A 6,000-nucleotide genomic window follows, 5' to 3' on the forward strand; every position below is an offset into this window, starting at 1 on the left:
CACAGCCCAGGGTAGAACATGATGCAGAAATCAGAACTCCTTCACCATGGCTAGAAACCTTGTGGATGGCATGTTGTCCAACATTCAGTATAGTTGAAACCAGTGCAGCCCTTGAGGCCCCGCCCATGCTTGAGGGCCGCGTTGGCCACAAACACGCATTGTGACCCTCAGCATACTCCCAGGGCTCAAGGAAGGCCTCTCAGTGGCTGGACCAAGAGATGGCATATTGGGCTTGCCATGCCGCTAGGCCCCAATTTTTAACTATAGTTCGGGTTGTCCATTCGCCCCACCCCAAGACTCTGCTTTGGAATCCCTCTTTTGGTGGGACACCTGAGTTAACAAAAGTGAAAGGACTCCTCCCATCCCACAGATTGAAACAAAACAATTGGGATCGGGCCAAATCCACAGAGAGGAAGACTTGTTCATGGCCCATAAGGCCTCCCCGACATTCCACGGCCATCGTTGACACAAATCCAGAGACAAAAGCCTGAATAAGCGCCTCACACTCGCTCCTTCTTGATATCCTGAAGAGTTCTCCTCAAGGTCTGTAGATTGGGCCTGCCATTCCTACGTTCCCAAACCTAAGCCGAGTTTGTGTTTTCAGACTTCTGTCCCCACAGTCCTGGTCCACACATCTTCCAGGCTGGGGCCCCTGGAGCCACACATTAGGACTGTGCCTGCCCAATCCATGGGAATTCTGCCATTCCATTATCCACAATCATACAAATTCGGAGAAATTTGTATTCGGAGAAATTCGGCCTCCAAAGTCCCCGAGGCCATCCCAATAGTGTAGGCCACCCAGGACAAACAAGGGGGGGTCTGACACCAGCTGAGCATCTACCTCCACTCATACCATAGATGGATGTCCCCAGAGAAGAAGATTGAACCGGATGGGCCCCTAAGCCCTAAGTGGACCCATTACTTTGTTTCCAGGTATCTCTCCTCAGAGGCCTGGTTTCTAATATCTGCATATGGGGGTTTCCTGAGGCCCAATCAGAACAAATCTCGTCCCCAAATGGGAAACTTGTCCTTTGGAGATGTCTCAAAATCTCTGGTCAGGAGAATCCTTCAGGGCCTGTGTGCCACCAACCCATTCCAAGGTCTCCATGGACACAAACCCACATTAGGACCCATCCTCAGGAGAGTCCATTTCAATTCAGCACCTCGGTTGCTCCCCCAGAGACAGCATATCAAACCTGTCTTGTCGCTAGGAGACAATTGGAATGTGAGGCGGGCTGCTCAGGCATCCGTCCTTAGATCTCTGCTCTGGCGTCATTCCTTATGGGACGCACTGGAATGATCCAACAGGTCTCAGTTGTCGATCGGAAGGAATTCTTGCTGTTGGTAGCATCTCACAGCTCCCATCGTGGGTAAACTTCCATGGCCTCGAGATGCTGCCCCCTTCATGAAGGGGCCATAATGGACAGAAACTCCAACCTGAGCCTAGGTCTGAACCTCGCCCTGACTTCAGATTCACGAAATCCCAATTCCAATCTGCAGAGGGTGCCTGCCGTGCCCTTGCACCAAAACCTATGCCTAACATGTATTCTCAGATTTCCGTCCTCAAACTCATTGCCCACATGGCATCCAGTTTGGGAATTCTGGAGCCACAAGGCAGCACTCTGCCTGCCCTTCAGAACAAAAACGTTGCCCTGGGGGATACCCAGAAATACCAAATGAGGATCAACCTGCACAGCACTCGACTGTACACCAATTATACAATCTACCCTGGGCATTAATGCCCTGTGTGACACAGCCTGAGCCTGAACCTCCTGAACAACACCCAGACAGCTGGCTCCACACTGAGCACATCGGACCCGACATGGTCTTAGGTCTTCATCTCTTCCCAACCTCGGTTTTTAGACTTCACAACCTAGACCTTATCACCAATCACTGCCCAGGGTTGAATGAGATGCAGAAATCAGAACTACTACTTCCCCATGGCAAGGATACATGTAGTTGGCATGTTGTCCAAAGTTCAGTGTAGGAGAAACCAGCATGCACCATGAGTCCCCAACCATGCTTGAGCGCCATGAGGGCATAAACACACATTATGTGACCCTCAGCGTGAGTTCTGTCCTCAAAGAAGTCCTCTCAGTTGCTGGACCATTAGAAGGCATATTGGGCTTGCAATGCCGCTAGGCCCCAATTTTTAGCCATATTAAGGTTTGTCCATTCGCCCCTCCCCAGGGCTCTGCTTTGGAATCCCTCGTTTGGTGGGACATCTGAGGTAACAAAAGTTAAAGGACTCCTCCCATACCACAGATTGACCCAAAAGAATTGGGATCAGGCCAAACCCACAGAGAGTAAGAGTCGTCCATGGCCCACAAGGCCTCCCCGACATTCCATAGCCATCATTGACACAAAATCCAGAGACAAAAACCTGAGCAAGCACCTCACACTCGCCCTTTTTTCATAACCCAAATAGTTCTCTTCATGGTCTGTATATCCTGCCTGCCATACCTACGTCCCCAAACCTAAGCTGAGATTGTGTTTTCCGAATTCTGTCCCGACAGTCCTGGCCCATTCACCCTCGAGGCTGGGGCCCCTGGAGCCACAAATCAGGTCTCTGCCTTCCCACTCCACTCCATGGGAATTCTTAGCATTCCATTGTCCACAATCGTACAAATTAGGAGAAGCCTCCAAAGTCCCCGAGGCTATCGCAATAGTGTAGGTTGTCCGGAACAAGCAAGTGTCATCTGACACCAGCTGAGCATCCACCTCCACTCATACCGTAGATGGATGTCCCGAGAGAAGAAGATTGAACCAGACAGGTCCCTAGGCCATAATCGGATTCATTGCTTTGGTTTCCAGGCATCTCTCCTCAGAGGCCTGGTTTCCAATACCAGCAATATGGGGGTTCCTGAGGCACCCATCAGAACAACTCTCGTCTCCACATGGAAACCTGTGCTTTGGAGCTGTGTCAAAAGCTTAGGAGAATCCTTCAGTGTCCCAGTGCCACCACCCAATTCCAAGGTCCTCATGGACACAAACACACATTAGGACCCAACCCTAGGAGAGTCCATTTCAACTCAGCCCCCCTGGTTGCTCCTGCAGAGCCATCAGATCGAACCTGTATTGTTTCTAGGAGACAATTGAAATGCGAGGCAGGCTCCCAGGTTTCCATCCTTAGAACGGTGCTCTGGAGTCATTCCATATGAGATGTCCTGGAGCCATCCAACAGCTCTCAATTGTCCCGCAGAAGGAATCCTTGTAGTTTGGAGCATCCTACAACTCCCAACATGGGAAAACCTCCATGGCCTCAAGATTCACCCCTTTCATGAAGGGGCCATCATGGACAGAATCTCCAACATGAGCAAACGTCTAATCCTCGCCCTGACTTCAGATGCATGAGATCTCGTTTCAGATCTGCAGAGGGTGCCTGCCATGCTCTCGCCCTGAAACTTAAGTCTAGTTTGTGTTCTCAGACTTCCGTCCTCACACTCCTGGCCTCGAAGTCCTCACGTTTGACAATTCCGGATCCACAATGCAGCACTCTGCCTGCCCTAAAGAAGAAAAATGTTGCCCTAATGAGCTTCCCAGACACCTTAAATGAGGATAAATCTACATGGCACTCGACTCTACCCAAATTATATAATCTAAACTGGGCACTAATGCACAGTCTGACACAGCCTGAGTCCGGACGTCCTGACCAACACCCAGGCAACTGACCGCACACTGAGCACATCGGGCACACCATGGCCTTAGGTCATCATCTCTTCCCAATCTCGGTTTTCATGCTTCAGAACCTAGACCTTATCTCCAATCACTGCCCAGAGTGGAATGTGATTCAGAAATCAGAACTCCTCCTTCCCCATTGCAAGAAACCTTGTGGTTCCCTGTTGTCCAAAGTTCAGTGTAGGAGAAACCAGCGTTGCCCATGAATCTCCGCCCATGCTTGAGGGCTGCGTTGGGGACAAACTTGCATTGTGCCCATCAGAGTGAGCCCTGTCCTCAAGTAAGACCTCTCAGTGGCTGGACCAAGTTCCCGCAGATGGGGCTTGCCATCCCCTAGGCCCCCAATATTAACCAGAGTTCGGGTTGTCCAGTCACTCCTCCCCAGGGCTCTGCGCTAGAATCCCTCTTTTAATGGCACACCTGAGGTAAAAAATCAGAACATACTCCTCCCATCACACAGAATGACCACAAAATCTTGGGATCGGGCCAAATCCCCAGAGAGGGAGACTCGTCCATGGCTCATGAGGCCACCCCAACATTGCACAGCCATCGGTGACACAAAATCCAGAGACAAAAGCCTGAGCAAGCACCTCACACTCACACTTTGTTCATATCCTGAAGAGTTCTCCTCAAGGTCTGTAGTTCGAGACTTTCATACCTACATCCCCAAACCTAAGCGGAGTTTCTGTTTTCAGATTTCTGTCCCCACAGCTCTGACCCACAGACCTTCAATGCTTGGGCCCCTGCAGCCACACCTCAGGACTGTGCCTTCCCTCCCCAAAGGAATTCTGCCCATTTCATTGGACACATACTTGCAAATTAGGAGAAACCTCCAAAGTCCCCAAGGCCATCCCAATAGTGTAGATTGTCTGGGAAGAACAGGGTCGACCTGACATCAGCTGAGGAACTACCTCCACTCAGACCCATAAACAAATGACTGGAGAGAAGAAGATTAAACCAGACAGGACCCTAGGTCCTAATCAGATCCATTGCTTTGGTTTCCAGGCATCTCTCCTCAGAGTACTGGTTTCCAGTACCAGCATATGGGGGGTTACTGAAGCACCAATGAGAACATATCTTGTCTCTTCATGGGAAACTTGCTCGTTGGAGCTGTGTCAAAACCTCCAGTTAGGAGAATCATTCAGGGCCCCGGTGCCACTGCCGTATTCCAAGGTTTCCATGGACACTAACCCACATTATGACCCATCCTCAGGAGAATCCATTTTAACTCAGTCCCATCTGTTGCTACACCAGAGCCAGCAGATCAAACGTGTCCTGTGGCTAGGAGACAATTGGAATGTGAGGCGGGCTACCCAGGCATCCTTTCTTAGAACCCTGCTCTGGAGTCATTCCATATGGGATGTCCTGGAGCAGCCATCTAACAAGTTTCAATTGACCTGCAGAAAATCCTTGTGGTTTGGAGCATCTCATTCCTCACATCATGGGAAAACACCCATGGCCTCATGATGTCTCCCCCTTCATGAAGGGGCCATAATGGACACAAACTCCAACCTTAGCCAACGTCTGAAACTCGCCCTGACTTCAGAAGCACGAAATCTCGATTCAGCTCTGCTGAGTGTGCTTGCCATGTCCTTGTCCTGAAACCAAAGCCAAGCTTGTGTTCTCAGACTTCCGACCTCACACTCCTGGCCCAAAAGCCCTCCAGTTTGGCAATTCCGGAGCCAGAATGCAGCCGTCAGCCTGCCCTCCAGAAGAAAAACTTTGCCCTATGGGGCTACCGAGAAACCCCAAATGATTATCTTCTGCACGCCACTCGAATGTACCCCAATTATACAGCCTATCTGGGCACTAATGCACTGTCTGGCACAGCCTGAGGGCAGACCTCCTGAATGACACCTAGAGCTGGCCCCAAACTAAACACATCGGACACGCCATGGCCTTATTTCATCATCTCTTCCCATCATCTCTTCCCATCATCTCTTCCGGTTTTCAGGCTTTAGAACCTAGACCTTATCTTCAATCACGGCCCAAAGGTGAATGTGATCAAGAAATCAGAACTCCTCCTTCACAATGACAAAAAACCTTTAGGTTGGCACATCCAAGGTTCAGTGTAGGAGAAACCTGCATGCTCAATGAGGTCCCGCCCATGATTAAGGGCCCCCTTGGGCACAAACATGAATTGTGACCCTCAGCGTGAGTCCACTCTTCAAGTAATGCCTCTCAGGGTCTGGACCTCTCAGGGTCTGGCTTGGAAGTCTGACAACTCAAGCTAGCGTGTGGTTTTGGGTTGAGGACACGGCAGGCCCACTCTGCAGAGGCTGAATCGAGATCTCCTGCATCTGAGGTCAGGGCGAGTATGAG

The sequence above is a fragment of the Neovison vison genome, chromosome 4 (genome assembly GCF_020171115.1).
Source record: "Neovison vison isolate M4711 chromosome 4, ASM_NN_V1, whole genome shotgun sequence".
Classification (NCBI taxonomy): domain Eukaryota; kingdom Metazoa; phylum Chordata; class Mammalia; order Carnivora; family Mustelidae; genus Neogale; species Neogale vison.